Source organism: Haemaphysalis longicornis, unplaced genomic scaffold, assembly GCF_048455015.1.
Source record: "Haemaphysalis longicornis isolate Haplotype H1 unplaced genomic scaffold, Haemaphysalis longicornis Haplotype H1 scaffold_5, whole genome shotgun sequence".
NCBI lineage: Eukaryota > Metazoa > Arthropoda > Arachnida > Ixodida > Ixodidae > Haemaphysalis > Haemaphysalis longicornis.
This window is the reverse complement of record NW_027526385.1, coordinates 183,543,624-183,560,215: the sequence shown is the minus strand read 5'-3', so window position 1 is coordinate 183,560,215 and position 16,592 is coordinate 183,543,624. Positions and strand designations below refer to the sequence as shown.

General features: G+C 47.5%; 2 protein-coding genes across 4 annotated transcripts in view; one reads left to right on the top strand and one right to left on the bottom strand.

Annotated features, from left to right (window-relative positions):
* Window positions 1-16,592, top strand: part of LOC144138864 (spermatogenesis-associated protein 20) — a 501,846-nt gene that overhangs the window by 60,049 nt on the left and 425,205 nt on the right. The gene's annotated exons all lie outside the window — the stretch shown is intronic.
* The window catches only part of LOC144138866 (uncharacterized), a 32,566-nt gene that overhangs the window by 14,663 nt on the left and 1,311 nt on the right, over window positions 1-16,592 (bottom strand). The gene's annotated exons all lie outside the window — the stretch shown is intronic.

The following is a 16,592-nucleotide window of genomic DNA, read 5'->3' as shown; positions in this document are numbered from 1 at the left end:
CCAAAAATCGCAGCGCACTTGACCTGCACGAATGTTTACGGGAAACCCGCAGGACTTTCGATTATTTGGTTATAAGGAATGTTTATGGGCCAGTAATAACCGTGACTGCCGGTGCCACCCGGTGACTTCCGGGGTGTGGCAGTATGACCAGGTGTGTAACACATACCAGCAAACATGAGAGTGCGGAAGTTGCAACTAAACCCAGAATCGCCTGATGACGCATTGGTTGAAACAAAGTCGGGATTTGTTTGTCGTGACGATGAACGTTACATTTATTAGCGAAATGCCGTTTAATATGAACGGGCCTGCGATGTAATCAGTAATTTATGGAAGGAACAATGCGCCTGTTTGTAGTAAAACTGTATACCGACTCCCTCCGCTCCCCCCCCCCCTCCCCCAATGGCTGATTAAGGTAGTGGATCCATAATGGTAAGCGCAGACGAAAACCGGACAAGAATATTAAGGACGACACAAGCGCTGTCTAGCAACTGAACTTTTAATAGAAAAAACACGTGTTACACAGGCAAAAAGTGAGATAAAAAACAACAAACGGCTCAAACAAACTTAGGTCATGCAACCGCTTAAACACCCTACTTGTCTAGGAAGACAACCTCATCATCCGTAAGCGAAATTGACGGATATCTCACGCACGTGTCTCCGCTCTTCATAACCTTATAAGCTTCGGCTATTTCCCGCGTTCGCTGGCTTTTGCTTCTCATTATCACGACTGTCCGATTAAACTGCGGAGCGAAGCCGCCGTCTTTGCAGTGGCGGGATAAGTGCGAGGATGGCACGCCCTTCAGTGAAGCGGCATGTTATCTTAGGCGGACGTTTAGGCATCGTGATGATGATGATAGTTGGGTTTTATTGACGCAAGGCCGACTATGGGCAAAGAGCGCCAAAGAAGAAGTTACTGAATTATGATGAGACCGTACATACTAAAACATGTGACTAAAAGTAAAGGTGATGCAAAACAAACGACAATGGAGATGGCTGGTGTATAGGGCCAGGGTGATTGCACATGATATGACAAGAGCTGCAGAAAGTTTACCTCAGCTAAAAACTTAAAAACACGTTGACTAGAAAACATTGGTTCATCGGCTAAAAAGTATGATGGGTGCAAAGGAATGTGTTGTCTGTATAATTCAGGGAAATGTTTGTGCCGTGTTGTGTCAAGTGCCTTGCATGTGATTAGTATGTGGACTACGGATAGGCCCTTTCCACACCTGCTACACGTGGGTCCCGAAGTTCCAGTGAGCAGGTGGGAGTGCGTCGCATGTGTGTGGCCTATCCGCAGCCTAGCCAGGGCAACTTCAGTGTATCTGTTGTGTGAGTCAGTTATGTAGCGTCCCAGTTGTGGTTTTATTACGTGTAGTTTGTTGTCTGTTTGTTGACTCCACTGTAGTTGCCATGTGTTACGAAGCTGTCGTCTGATGTGTGTCTTTAGGTCGGTGTAAGGTACTGTTGTTATGTCAACTGTGGTCATGAGAGCAGCCGCGCAAGCCATTTGATCAGCGGTCTCATTGCCAGGGATCCCACAGTGACCTGGTACCCAGCATATGGTTATTTCTAAATCTGAAGCATATGCAGTCATTATGACCTTTAAAAGAACATTGATTACATAGTTTTTTGACGACCTTCCTGATGACAATGCCTGCACAACGCTTAGAGAATCTGTGTACACAATGGACTTGGGAATTTTATGTTTGATGATGTGGTTTGAAACGAGTAAAATGCCATATGCTTCTGCCGTGTAAATACTGTTATGAAAATTCATTGTTTTGCTTACTCCAAAATTTGGTCCGTGCGCTGCACAAGATACCGTAGAACCAGTTTTCGACGCGTCACTATAGAATTCTGCGCACCTGTACTTGTCCTGCAGGAACAGGAAGTGCTGCAGAATTGCACTTCTGGGTACCCTATTTTTTTCTACTAATGTAAATGATAGGTCGCATGATATAGGATGTAGATGCCATGGTGGAATTAAATTATGGATGGGTGTCTTGTGCGTGTCTGAAAGAGGGACCGTGAGTGCAGAAGCCTCCTCCCTAACTCTGAGAGAGAAAGGTAAGGAAACGGATGGCCTGTTTAAAAAGAGTTGCAAGTTTGATGTATTGTTCATGATGGGATTAAAAGGATGGTTGGTAAGGGATACAATCTTAGATGCATATAGCAGGTCAACATACTCCCGCTGATGCCCTAGACACCACTTGTCGCACTCGACATAAAGGCTTTCCACAGGGCTAGTGCGGAAAGCGCCGCATGAGAGGCGAAGGCCAAGATGCAGCACTGGGTCGAGCATTCTCAGTGCGGTCTTTGTCGCCGACCCATACACGACACTGCCGTAGTCGAGCCGAGACCCCACCAACGCTGTGTACAGGCGCAGCAGGAGTTGTTTGTCGGCCCCATAAGATTGATGTGAGAGAACCTTAAGAATATTCATTGTTTTTAGGCATTTACATTTGAGCTGTTTGATATGAGGGATGAATGTAAGTTTTTCATCGAATAAAATGCCTGAAAACTTGTGCTCCTTGTTCAGAGGAATTGGCACATTCGCAAGAGTGATGCCTGGGTCCGGGTGGACCCCACGCTTCCTGGAGAATACAACACAAGAGCTCTTTCCGGGATTAATTTTAAAACCATTCTTTTCTGCCCAGCCGGCAAGCTTCTTGACGCCGAGCTGGACTTGACGTTCGCAGATGGACATGTTACATGATTTAAAGGATATCTGGACGTCGTCTACATACATGGAATAAGAGATTGTGGGTGGCAATGCCTTTCCAAGAGAGTTCATCTTAACTATGAAGAGCGTGCAGCTCAACACTCCACCTTGCGGCACGCCATTTTCTTGCACATGTACCTTTGACAGTGCAGAACCAACTCTGACGCGAAAGGTTCTCTCCGACAAATAACTAGCAAGAGTGTTAAACATATTACCAGAAACACCGAATGACTTGAGGTCAGTAAGGATTCCATAACGCCAAGCGGTATCATAAGCCTTTTCGAGGTCGAAAAACACAGTTACGCAGTACTGTTTATGCACGAAGGCATCCTTAATATACGATTCAAGAGCTACGAGTTGATCATTCGTGGATCGCCCCGCCCTGAAGCCTGCCTGGTAGCTCTCGAGAAGGCCGTTGTACTCCAAAAAGTACACGAGCCTCCGGTTTATCATCTTCTCGAGAAGCTTGCACAGACAGCTGGTCAGGGCAATGGGTCGATAGCTAGCGGGAGAAGAAGGGTCCTTCCCTTCTTTCAAGAATGCTACAACTATGGCATCCCTCCAAGACTTTGGAATATGCCCCGAAAGCCATATCTTGTTGAACAGGTGAAGAAGTGTTACAAGAGTGTCTGTGTGTAAGTTCTGTATCATTGTATATGTAATGTTGTCTGGGCCTGGAGCTGAGGGTGTACACGTGCTCAGAGCACCCCTCAGCTCATGAAGCGTGAACTCGGAGTTATAAGAGGTGGCTGACCTGTCATTGTCATGTAAAGGCTTCTTTTCGGCCACGAGTTTGTGCTTCATGAAGGTGTTTGTGTAGTGTGCTGAACTGGAAACGTGTTGGAAGTGTTGTGCGAGTGTGTCAGCCTGGTCTTCAAGTGTGTCCCCTGTTGTGCTGACCAGAGGCAGGCTGTGTGTTTGTTGTCCTTTGAGTTTACGTATTCTCGTCCATACTTTCCGTGTGTCTGTGTAGGAGTTAATTGATGTTATGAATGTACGCCAACTATCGCGTTTTGCCTCACGGCGCACACGTTTTCCGAACGCCTTGGCCCGTTTGAACAAGAGGAGGTTACTTGACGTGGGGTACCGACGAAGGATACCCCACGCCTTGTTTTGGGCCTCTCGCGCCCGCCTACAGTTCTCATTCCACCACGGCCTCCGCTGGTTGCGCGGGGCACCAGAGGCGTGGGGAATGGACCTTTCGGCGGCGTCGAGGATGTGCGCCGTGAGCAGTTGGGTAGCTTCTTCAACGTGTGAATGTGTTATGGACGTGTAGTGTAGTTTGGATGTCTCTGTAAATGTATTCCAGTTAGCTCTTGCTTCATTAAACCTTTTATGGGAAGATGGACTGCTGGGGCCTGTACCTATATGCGTTAATGAAGTGGGGAAATGGTCACTACCATATGGGTCTGTGCCCACGCCCCATTCAAGACATGGAAAGAGAATTGCAGAACCAATAGCCAAGTCAAGATGTGAGTATGTGTTGTGACCTGTGTTATGGTATGTAGGCTGTTTCTTGTTGAAAAGGCATGCTCCAGAGGATGTTAAAAACTTCTCTATCAGGCGACCTCGGGCATCCGTGCGAGAAGAGCCCCAAAAAGAGTTGTGAGCATTAAGGTCGCCTGTAAGGATGTACGGTTCGGGCAGCTGGTCAACCAGCGCCTCGAAGTCAGAGCTCGAAAGTGAGACATCAGGAGGAATGTATATGGAGCATACCGTTATAAACCTATTAAATATTATTGTTCGAATTGCTACAGCCTCAAGGACAGTGTTCAAGGTGACAGGGTGGCATGCTACGGATTTGCGGGCAATTATGGCCACACCGCCAGAAGAGTGTGTGCAGCCATCCCTGTCTTTCCTGTATACCAATTCAAGAAATTTGTGTGTTTGGAATTAAGATGTGTTTCCTGGACACACATTAAACTTGGCTGATTGGCATGCAGAATCTCATGCACGTCGTCACGATTATTCAGAAGGCCTCTGCCGTTCCATTGAACAATGTTTTCTCTTCCCATTATGATGTGTTAGAGCTACTGGAGTGTGATTATTTATGTAGGGTATTTCGGGGCTTGCACTCTTGGAAGGGGTTTTCTGACCTTCTCTACTGACCTGGACGTCGCAGCCCGTTCCTTCCGCTGCGATGAAAGCCGGAAGGGCTCGACGTCCATGTCGTCATCTGATGGCAAGGGGGTGCCCAGCGGACTGAGCCCCCTTGACGTGGTACCCTTTCGGGTGTTCTTTGCCTGCGCTGCCAGTGCCGAAGGCGTGGGGAGCACCACAGGTGGCACAGGCAGTGAGGCGGGGGAGGGGGTCACTGCGACTGCCTCCGTCTCCATCTCCGTGCCCTTGCGTGTGCTTTGGGCCGGTGGAGAGGAAGCAGTGGATGCAGCGGCATCCCCAACAGACGTTGTTGCCACCACAGCCGCTGCTGGGTGAGCGAGCGGTGCGGAGGTGGGTTGGGCTGCCATAGGCAACCCAGGGGGGGCAGGGGGCGGGACCAAGTCTGACTCGCGGTACTGGGTCCCCGCCGAAACCAAACGCCGCTCCGCCCCCCGGCGAGCTGCGTCGGCGTACCTGCCCAGAGGGAAGGAGGCGAACCTCCTTCGCGCCTCTGGGAAGGTGATGTTTTCGGTTATCTGAAGGTTAATGATTTTTTTTTTCAAGATGAAACTTTTCACAAGCGCGAGAGTATGCTGCGTGTGGACCCTGGCAATTCGGGCAGGTGAAGTTGGTTGCAGTGCAGTTGTCAGAGAGATGATCGTGCAGGGCGCATTTGGCACATGTTGTTCTGCCTCGACAGGAGTTGGTACCATGCCCGAACCTCTGGAACTTGAAACAGCGCCTCGGGTTCGGGATGTACGGCCGGACAGAACAACGGATGGAACCTGCGTTGACATGCTCGGGCAGTGTGCAGCGGTCAAAAGTCAGGATGAGATGTTTGGTAGCTATTTCTTTGTTCTCTCTCCTGATGACGATGCGCCTTACTGCTGTCACGCCTTGTTCTTTTAGGCCTTCGAGCAGATCAGTCTCTGTCTCGGTTAGGAGATCTGCCTCAGAGATCACACCTTGACAACTGTTGAGGCTGCGGTGGGGTGTGACCCTGATCTCCAGATCTGCCATGCGGGTTTGTTTCAGGAGGATTGTGGATTGCTGCTTGGTTTTAACTTCAACTAGCACTTCACCAGTTCTGAGTTTTTTGGCGTCATATGTTTTGCCGATGATACCTTCAAGGTATTTAGAAACAAGAAATACCGATTGAGAGGAAACCGGCTTCGATTTGTCCACATATTCCATGATCAAAAAACGAGGGTAGTTATCTGGCTTTGGGAGCGAGATAGAAGGCAAAGAAGGAAAAGATACTTCGGTGCGGCCCCTTTTAGGGGGCCGATCACGTCTGGGGGGGGGGGGGGGGTTGATTTATCCATATGGCATAGGAAAAAGCAGGGAGACGGGGGTACTTTCTTCCTTGACCTTACCCTGGTAGTCAAAGAGGTCCCAGAGCTCCCTGCCTGGTGAACAGACAGGGAGCCCATCCGCCGGAGCTTGACCTGGGCTCCGACGGCCACCGTTCGTGGTTTCTAACCCTCCACCTATAAACACATCGCCACGGTTGGATCCAGCTTATGTTTGGGGGCTCGGGGTCCGCGGTATCGCCAGTACCGTCACCAAGATTTCTCAAGGTGCCCCGTGCGGGGGTTTAGGCATCGTCCCGTCTGGCCGATGCGCTTGCACCGCAGGGATGCAGCGGAATAGAGTAGACTACTCCATAAGCGCCGTTGGTGAAATGTTTTTTGTGCTTTATGGTGCACTTTTCACCACCACTAGCTGCTCCTCCTTCTTGCAACCTTCTATCAACACCAGCACACAAGCTCGCCAGCTTCTTGCCTGCACGGAAGACGACATTGACGTCATACTGGCTGGCAATCTTCTTCATGCGGTGCGAGACAGGATGCAGATACGGTCCGGGAGCGTTCCCGCTGCATCCTGGCCAGAGAATTGTTGTTGCTTCCGTCGCTTCAGCAATCGTTGCACACGGAAGCAACAGGCAAGCGCCGGAAACCTGCCTTTAGCAATCTGGCAATTTGGCGTGAAAAACTTTCGTGCACAACATGACCACAGGACTCATTTAGCGTTGAGCCGAGACAAGAAGTGGCCAACCCGTCAGGAATGTGCGGAATTAAAATTTAACAAGGGTTTTACAGATCAGGGGGAGTATGACCTAGCAAACATGATCCTCATGGAACTGCAGACACAAGTCTAGGAATTGTAGTACATCATTTCGTGGTACTTAAGATGTAAAAGTGAGGCCTTTGCCCAATTGTTTGAGCATTTTCAAAACCTCGATCATAGACGGGGCAAAATGCACACGGTCAACAAACACCCAATAGTCATCAACATATCTAAAGACACGTCGTGCGAGTCCTTTGAAGTCTTGTTGTAAGGCTGTGTCAACTTTTGCCAGAAAAATGTTACTGAGTGCTGGGGCCCCCCTAGAGCCGATACATACCCCAGACATTTGCACAAAAAGACCTTTCCCGAAAGAAACAGCTTTGATCGGACAGTCGTGATGATGAGAAGCAAAAGCCAGCGAATGCGGGGAATAGCCGAAGCTTATAAGATTATAAAGAGCGGAGACACGTGCGTGAGTCATCCGTCAATTTCGCTTACGGATGATGAGGTTGTCTTCCTAGACAAGTCGGGTGTTTAAGTGGTTGCGTGACCTAAGTTTTTTTTATCGGTTTGTTGTTTTTATCTCAATTTTTTGAACACGGGTTTTTTGGAATAAAAGTTCAGTTGCAGTGTCCGCATTCATTTCTGGAGTCGCACAAGATTTTCATTCCGCATTCCGACGATGAATCAAAACTCAGAGTTATATCCGGGTACCGCCCAAACAGTCTCACAAATGTGGACTACAAAGTTCTAATAAAAATTCTGGCTTCCTGCCTGCAGGCTGTCACTAAAGACATTCTGGGGCAGCACAAAACATGCGGAATAAAATGGAGGTAACTACACTTACACTAGCCTCCTGGTTAGCTCAGTTGGTATAGCGACTGCTCCGGTTAAGCGGTGGTCCCGGCTTCTAATCCTGGACCAGGACGAATTTTTCTTCAACTGCGAAGTTTCTGAGAAAGTTTTATAGCTTTTCTTTGTGGCCGTATGGCTGCATTTAGGTGGATGTCGAACTTTCCTTCGCAAAAAATATATATTATGCAGAGTGCTTTTAGTTTACCTTCTCAGTAAGCGAGAAAGTTTTGTCAACGTTGTCATTTAGCTAGATATCGAGTAATGTGCAGTGAATGGAGCCCAGCACAACCAATGGGTTCTGGCTTAAACCCAAATTGTGAGCGGAAATTGCACAACACTAAAGGGCTTTGAAAACGAATGCGGGGCACGAAGCGCAATACAAAGTACGGCAGCTGTCAATCTTTGCGCGCGCAAAGATACATTTCAATACAGTTGAACCTCGTTACAATGAACCCTGATATATCGAACTATCGGCTATAGCGAACTAAATACGATGTTTGGTTTGTCGCGCTTCTTTTCAATGGAATTTAATCTTTTATAATGAAACTGAAAGCATGAGCTGCGCGCGAAATCGGATATAACAAAGAAATATTTGACCAGAGGCTGAGAAGCTACTTGAAAAACCCTCCGGCATCCGAAACTGCAGAAGTATAAAGGTGCTTTTGTTCGTGGACACTGTGGAAAACTCCGTTCTGCTCAGTGCTGTGATAGCCACCAGACAAAGACCCCATCCTTCATCAAATAAATAAAGAAGTAGGCCTGTTTTTTCAAGTAAATCTTGTTTTGTTGTAATTTGACGTACTCATGTTCCGGCTCATTCAGCTACAAATTTATTTATTTATTTATACATACTGCAGCCCCCAATTTGGGGCTCTGGCAGTACTGAGCATTCACGGAACGAAAAGTAGCAATTAACCAGATCAACAGAGCAATAAAACAAAAAAATTACTCCCACCTCCCCTCGTGGGAACCCCTGTGTAGATGCGACGCATAGGGGGTTCCGTTGTTGTTTCCGTTAGGTTGATTCTCCCATCGCGTGAAACGTGCCGTGAACCCCCTGCCGTGGCTATGACGCAACACAATCCAACATAATCCACTTCAATCCAATCCAATGCAAGCCAATTCAATCCAATCCAATGCAATGACCTTCGCGAGAGAGTGTTCGCTATCGGAGAGGAGAGGGGGTGTGCGGCGGAGAGCGAAGCTCGCGCGGCGAGGAGAATGGGGGAGGGGTGTGGACGGAGAACAACAACGCCTTATGGAGGGACAAGGCGAGTGAATGAGATGCAGTCGCATCTAAAAGAACAGTTAGCGCTAATCAGCAAAGGCAAGTAAAAAACTTTCCAGCGGAAGGGAGCGAGTATCTCAGGACAATCCATTCCAGAGTTCGGCAGTGAAAAGGGAAAAACTAAATTTGAATGCGTTGGTTCGACAATGGTAAGGCTTGATTAAGATGGTGATTACTTCTAGTTATGGACGGCGAGGCAAATGAGATGTAGGTATTGTCGGACATGCGATATACTGAGTTAATAAAACAGTAAAGCAATTTCATAGAATCCTTTAGTCGGTGCATGCGTAGTGTGGTGAGTTCAAAAGAAGACAGGGCAAGGGAAGGAGAAAAGTAGCGATCATAGCGATTACAAATAAATCTGATAGCTTTTTTTTTATGGCCTCGATTCTATGGATTTCACCCTGTTTATGTGGGTTCCATACGGGGCATGCGTAGTCAAGTACAGGACGAATCAGTGTTTTATACATTAGTAATTTAGTGCGTTTTGGGGATTGGGAAAGTGTTCGTCGTAAATAACCCAAGTTTTTAATGATTTTGTGCAGATAAAGTTAATATGCTGAGACCAAGATAGATTGCTGAAAAGAACAACACCAAGATATTTGTATTCTGTTACTTTTTTTAAGATGGATCCGTTAAACAAGTACGTGACGCAGAAATGGACAACCAGGATCGCGCAAAAATACTTGATACAAACATGCATTTTCAGGCTTCCAAACCTCTATAAACAAGTAACCCTTACTTTTCTCCTTGTTGCATTTTCACAAATTGCAATTTTAACGAACCCGTGCTTATGTCTTTCACATTATTCGTGAAAGACATAAGCACGGGTTCGTTAAAATTGCAATTTGTTAAAATGCAACAAGGAGAAAAGTAAGGGTTACTTGTTTATAGAGGTTTGGAAGCCTGAAAATGCATGTTTGTATCAAGTATTTTTGCGCGATCCTGGTTGTCCATTTCTCACAGCCGATTTTTGCCTCTACTGTTATAACGAATATCGGATATAACGAACTAATTTGCCGTCCCGATACTACTTCTTTATGACGAAGTTCGTCTTTATGTTGTTTAATATAAGTCATGTACTTAGTTTAACAAATCACAACTGTTGCCTACAAAATATCAGAAAATGGAAGACCGCCCGTGTTGATTTCGAAATTTTTTGTTGATCTATAAGTGAAGCGACATTTCAACCAAGAGTGGAGATTCCAGGGCATAATGTTGATATTGCCCTTAACTTGCCGTTTCTTGGTGATTAACAGCGCGAAAAAAAAAAAAACCAGACAACAAAGGGGCACACAGACATATTGCTCAGATATTTATGAACTGGTCCTCTTGCATTCCATGTTATCCGGCAACAATTTTAACAACGACAAATTTTTAAATGCAGAGCATTTCAGTAACTCACGATGTCACCCGCGTTGACGTCCGTAGTCGTAGTCCGCACCCCTCCCCCTACACTATATAAAAAAAAACACTACCCGGCGCCTGGTTTCGATCTCTCGACCCTGCGGGCGGAACGCAATGTACATGGTGCTCTACCCACTGCGCCACAAAGCCGACACAGAATGGGAGGCTAGGAACGCGCCTTATATCCTTGACTCATTCAAACTACGTCAAGAAGCTGCTGATACAACGCATTCACTGCCACCAACTCCCCAAACACTAAACGTTAACGCAATACTTTAAATGAAAAGCATTTGTTAGTCGCACGATGTCCGGCGTCGGCGCCGTCCACACGCTCACTGCGCATCCGCGTCGAGGCGATAGCGAACACTCTCTCGCGAGGGGCATTGGATTGGATTCGAACACTCTCTTGCTAGGGGCATTGGATTGGATTGGCTTGGATTGGATTAAAGTGGATTGTGTTGCGTCATAGCCGCGGCAGACGCGCTGGGGCCGGCGCATGTGCAGTACTCTCTCTTCCGCGGTTTCCTCTCCTTCGGGCGCGCTGCGCATATAACCGGTGTGCCGTTCTCCGGCGAAGCAACATCCGCGCTTGGCTCAAACACCTAGAGTCCACGCCGCTTTACAAGTACGCCAACGTCGTCGACTGGGACCGGCTTACGCAGTCCCCTCAACGTATATAAGTGGCGGAGCGCGCGTTCGGAATTCAGTCAAGGGCGCCTTTGCTTGGCTTTCGCTTGATGTGACGCTTTGCTTAACTCGAGTATGCGACGCATTGACTCGAGTTCCCCCCGTGGGAAGATGCGGGCGGTTTATTTGGCGATCACTGTAGTGAAGTTACAACTTTTAATTGCGAATGCACTTCTTAAGCGAGCCTGAAGCGTCCGCCGCCGTCCGCATAGCAACAGCTGCGGGTGCGCGCGCTCCTCGTCTTCCTTGGCAATGGGGGGAGATGGGCGCGCGCTGCCTGGCCGCTGACATGGCACATACCCACGTGGGGGATTGGCCAGGAATCTCCTCGTCTTCCTTGGCAACGGGGGGAGATGGGCGCGCGCTGCCTGGCCGCTGACATGGCACATACCCACGTGGGGGATTGGCCAGGAATCGGGCGTGAGAAGGGCTAATGCACCCGCTTAAAGGAGTACTGACACGAAATTTCAAAGCTGAGATCCGCTCTAGCAATCAAGTACAACGACAACACAAATAGGTGTCTGTGAATAAATGCATCTTTCTTTCTTTGTAGTTGTGTGTGTGTGTGTGATCTCTCTTTCGCGAGCATTACCGAACCGCGCAAATTCAACTCGTGCATTCGCACTTTCACATTCTTCCCCTCGGGGAAATGCGGGGAATTTTTTTGTTGTCGCTCCATCAGCAGGAAAGTTAATCTGTAAAAACGTTGTGCAAAGGATCATCCGTGCTGACGCAAGCTTGCCTGAGGCACGATCACAATGACAGGATCTTCGCACAATAACAAGTCGTTCGCGGTCAACACGGCTATCACATGCACACACACTGCACGAGCTGCGTTGCGGCCGTGCAGAAGCAGTTGGCTGCTGCAGTAAGATATGAACTCAGTTGGCATAGTTTGCTCCATTTGGTAAGATTCACGTCATTTGATCCTACCTTGCGCATCGAAGCTTTCCTGTGTTCGGCACGTAGTTTTCCGAGCGGCGCGGCAAACAGCGCCTTGTCTTCACCAGACTGTGTGGCGCACTCAAATGCGCAACGGCCCGTCATCTCGCAAGTTTCGTGCACTGCGGTGACAACAGACCGCACGCGAAATGAAATAACCACTTGGACAGTGCCGTAAAATCACCGACGACTACAACTGACGCACACAAACAACGAGATCCGCTTCACCTTCGGAGCCAAGCTGCCCAGCTCGATCGTTCATGGCGGACCGGAACGGGAAACGCAGGTCGGAACCAGAACCCCCTCGACGGAGCCAATAGCAGCGCGCCTCGGTACATCAATCGTTGTCGCTACTTGGCTAAGCCGATGAAGGGGCTTCAGTCGGGACCATCGAAGGAGGCGGTGACCGGAAGCGGAGGGGGGTCGGGAGCAGAATCAAAGGCCCAAGTGAGCAAGAACATCGTTCACCAAAATCCGCTGCGCCTCCTCGCTTGGTTGCCATGACAATAATAACGCTTCTAATTCCAACATAGCGGCGCCGTTGCTATGACAATTACTACGCACTCATCTTTCCCCAGGCTCACCAGGGAGGATGTTGCGCTAGTACCAGAATTAGCCCGGACGCTGGGTTGAAAGCTATGAGGACGCTTCCTGGCTTTTGGCTAGCAATTTTATTGTTAGTGTTTTGTTGGGTGGTTAGGTGCTGTGTCAAAGTAAGACAACGAAGAAGAAAAGGTTGGCGTAGCTATGTCGGTAAGACGGCGGGCTGTCGCTCCATTATTCTACTCGGGACCAGGTTCGATTCCTGGCGGGAATAGCAAGTTCTTTTGTCTAGCCTTGAAGTTTTTTGCCGACGCGCACGCGGAAATTTCTTTGCCTGGTAAAGGTACACGATTCGCAGTAAAAATATTATGGAAGTTCTCAAAACAAGTAGTTTACGCTGAATAATAATGATCCCCATCAGGAATTGGTTGAGCGAAGCTGAAAAAATGCGAAAGGTAGTTACCTTTTGCCGTAAGTACGCCTGAGGTTTCCTTTCTTTGGAATAATGGGAACTTGTGAGAGCACTAGAAACAAACTAGAAACAGTTTGAAATGGCCCAGGCTCCTTATCCCCCGGGATGAGGCATAGTTCCGTTTGGTCTGGAGGAAGAATGGACTCACAGGCTTTCGGATAAAAGAATTGACGGTTAGCCACCACAAAAAGAAATATCTTCGTCAAATTTGGAATATTTTTCAGCGTCCAAAAACTACAAAACCAATGTTTTTAACCACTGAAGTTCGCAGAAAAGCAGTGTTTTAGAAACCTCCACCCCCACGTGACCTGATAAAGCCGAGTACAAGCGTTTTTCCCCGTAACAGGTAAAGAACGATGCCTGTTGGCAATCCCATCCGGCTCTGTGACGCCAGTTGTGTGGCCTTCAGTGCCGATAGCGCTGTGCACCTGCAGGAGCAACTTAGCTAGCATAGTGCACTGGAAGCATACAGTTGTGTGGCCTGGCGGACACAAAGTGAGATGATAATTATCACTATCAGCAGCCGAATGAACTAAAATGTTTATCTTTTTCTTGACTGGAATAAGGGGGTACGTTTGTAATGAAAAGTTAGAGGCAGTCGCTCTTCTACACAGTATCAGTTGAACGAATTTTTCCAGCTTGTCTGTGCCCCAAAATATCCGTCTTCCAATTTTATTCGTGGTCCGGCTGTTTACATGATTATGCAAGCAATCTAGTTCGGATCGGCGGGAAGCTTTCCCTGTGATGTCACGCACCTTTTGCGTGTGGCGTTTATTCTGCCAACGGAGCGGAGGCATTGACAAAGATTACGGTCCCCTTTCCCTCTCTGCTGTGGAAACCAAGATACGACAGCGCAACTGCCGAAACAATGGCGTCCCACCAGGGAGGAGCTTTGCGCCGATCCTAACTCTTGCACGGCTAATAATGCGACTGACAATAAAATTTGGGGTCTGAAATATCGGAGCACAGGCCGACACGCAAGAACTCTTCCGACTGATACGGTGCAGAAACGCTACTGCCTCTAACTTTTATTGATTGAATGATTGTAGGGTTTAACGCGCCGACGCAACGCAGGCGATGAGGCGTGCCATTGTGGATGGCTCCGGGTTAATTTTGACCACCTGGGGATCTTTGACGTACGCCGAAATCTCGTGCACACGGGTGTTTTTGCTTTTCGCCTCGATTAGAAAAGCGGCCGCCGCGGCCGGGAATTGAACCCGCGACCTCGTGCTCAGCAGCGCAACACCTTAGCCAGTGAGGTGCCTCTAACTTTTAAATACAGACACACCAACTTATTGTAGTCAACAAAAAGACAACTATTAAATTTTAGATAATTGGGCTGCTGGCAGCGATAATTATCTCACTTCGTTTCTCCATGGCCACCTACCTTATTTGCACAGGTGTTGTTCGCGTGGCTCCCAGCGGCCTAATTTAAAGAAAACCATACAGCTTAATTTTGAACACCCGTATAGCTCTGAGATGTATTTCCTGGTTTTTTCAGGGTTTCTGGTTTCAGATGCAAATTGGAGCACGTACGGTCTCTCGACGGCCATTTCTTGTAAACAAATTCGGAGCCAAGCACCGGCTGCCGGTCAGCACATCTCTTTTCGCAGGGATGTCAAATTCCAAGCATAAATGACAAATATTGATCCAGCCGTATGGAAGTGAATGTTTAGTTGCAATTGCACAGGGGAAAAAACACGAGGGGATGTTTATCTCAGATAATCAAGGCTGTTCAAATATAAGCGGCGGCTTTTCAAGGTGAAAATGCGTGTCGATCAGGCGAATAAATACGGTCATTTCCTTTCAAATTCACAATGGCTCTATAGCATTTGGCTCCGGTAAAACCGTGAATGCGGTTGTCAGACATTTTTACAGGTGACTTATATCACCCAAGGACAGTGGGATGCCGTGACCTAAAGAGGAAGATCATCAAAAATCTGTTAAAACAAATTTGCCTCCTAGTTCCTTACGAATTTAATTTCCAAAACTCCAGCGTATAAATCCAGTAGCATGATAACACGATGTTTGCAAAGTATATTATTGATTTGCTCACATCAATAAAAAAGGGTTTTTTCGAAAGGCATAGAAAAATGAAAGCTCTTAATCCGCACACTAACTTTTTTTTCTTTCTGCTCCTTTTCAAAATCGGCAAAAGTGTTCCAAGTTTGTTACATGAACTTTATTTTTGTACCAACACCCTTTCACGCATAAAAAGTAGAATTGGAACAATAAACACTTTATGACACGGGTTTAAAGGGCGTGCAATACATTGTTTAGTACGTAATGTAATCCATTTGTTTTGGGGCGCCTAATAACTACAGAAGTTTTGAAAGTACGCCTCAAGACTAAAAAGGTCTGGCAAATCTGCATGCTGACATTGATAAACAGAAATTACCCGCAAATTTCCTTCCATTTTTGAACAACCTCACCGATTCCAGGAAGTGATCTTTTGTTTGATATGAAGGCGAGGGGAGCCGATGTATTTGTAAGGTAGCGGAGGCATATACTCGGTCACCTATGCCCTGGGTTGACATTCATGCACACTTCTTTTGTGGTCAAGATACCACTTTTGTGAGCGTTGAATGTATTAGCCTCCTACGGACTGACGCAACTCTTCTTTGCAGTCTCTGGCTGGGGGTGGCATTCGGAAATGCTTAGTCATACTTTATAGGAATAACAGCAAGTGAGGAGTGCGAAACGTGCGGCACGCGGGAGACGATACGCCACGTTTTATGCGAGTGCTCACGCTGCTCACCCGAAAAAAAGGAGCGGTCATCAGCACTGAGCAAGCTGGACTCTCGGCGTCCATTTTCGGAGGAGAAGATTCCACGTCAATTGGTCTTCTCTGTCATCCGCTCAGAAAAGACTCTTAAGCTTTTTATGGGCGACAAACTTAAGCATCACACTATTGCCTGAAAGCCTCCAGTGGCAATAGGTGAACTTGAAAGTTTAGTGCTTCATCGCTGGGAATACCTGTCTGCTGCAACTTTTCTTTATTCTTTCCTTTATTTTTGCCTATTTTTCCTTTCCCACGTGCAATATAGCCTAATAGGCTCTCACGAGGTTAACTTTCCTGCCTTCCTTGTACATCATTCCTTCGTGTGGCCCCTTCAGACGATTCCCACTGTAACATGTAGCAGGTAGCAGGCACCCTCGTGTAAGGGTGTTCACAAGCCTCACCCAAGGGTGTGTGCAGAAGTTAGACGTCATATTTAAAGTTGTCCAATAAGATTGTCCGCAAGCTTTCACGCAGATTGTTGTGACGTCAGAAGGATCTTTGGTTTTCTTGGAAGGGATTTCCGTTACAGAGACAGCACAAGTGCGCAGACAAGCACCGAGTACTCGAAAACCCACCATAGATCCAGCTTCACTGCCTTCCATTTTTACAACGTAGAAAGTCTGCGACTTTTGGTTTAGCTTTCATCTCGCGTGTATTCGACGCCATTTTAAAAACACTTGTTAAATCAGAAGCATTAGTAACCTGTATAGGGTCGGCATCTATG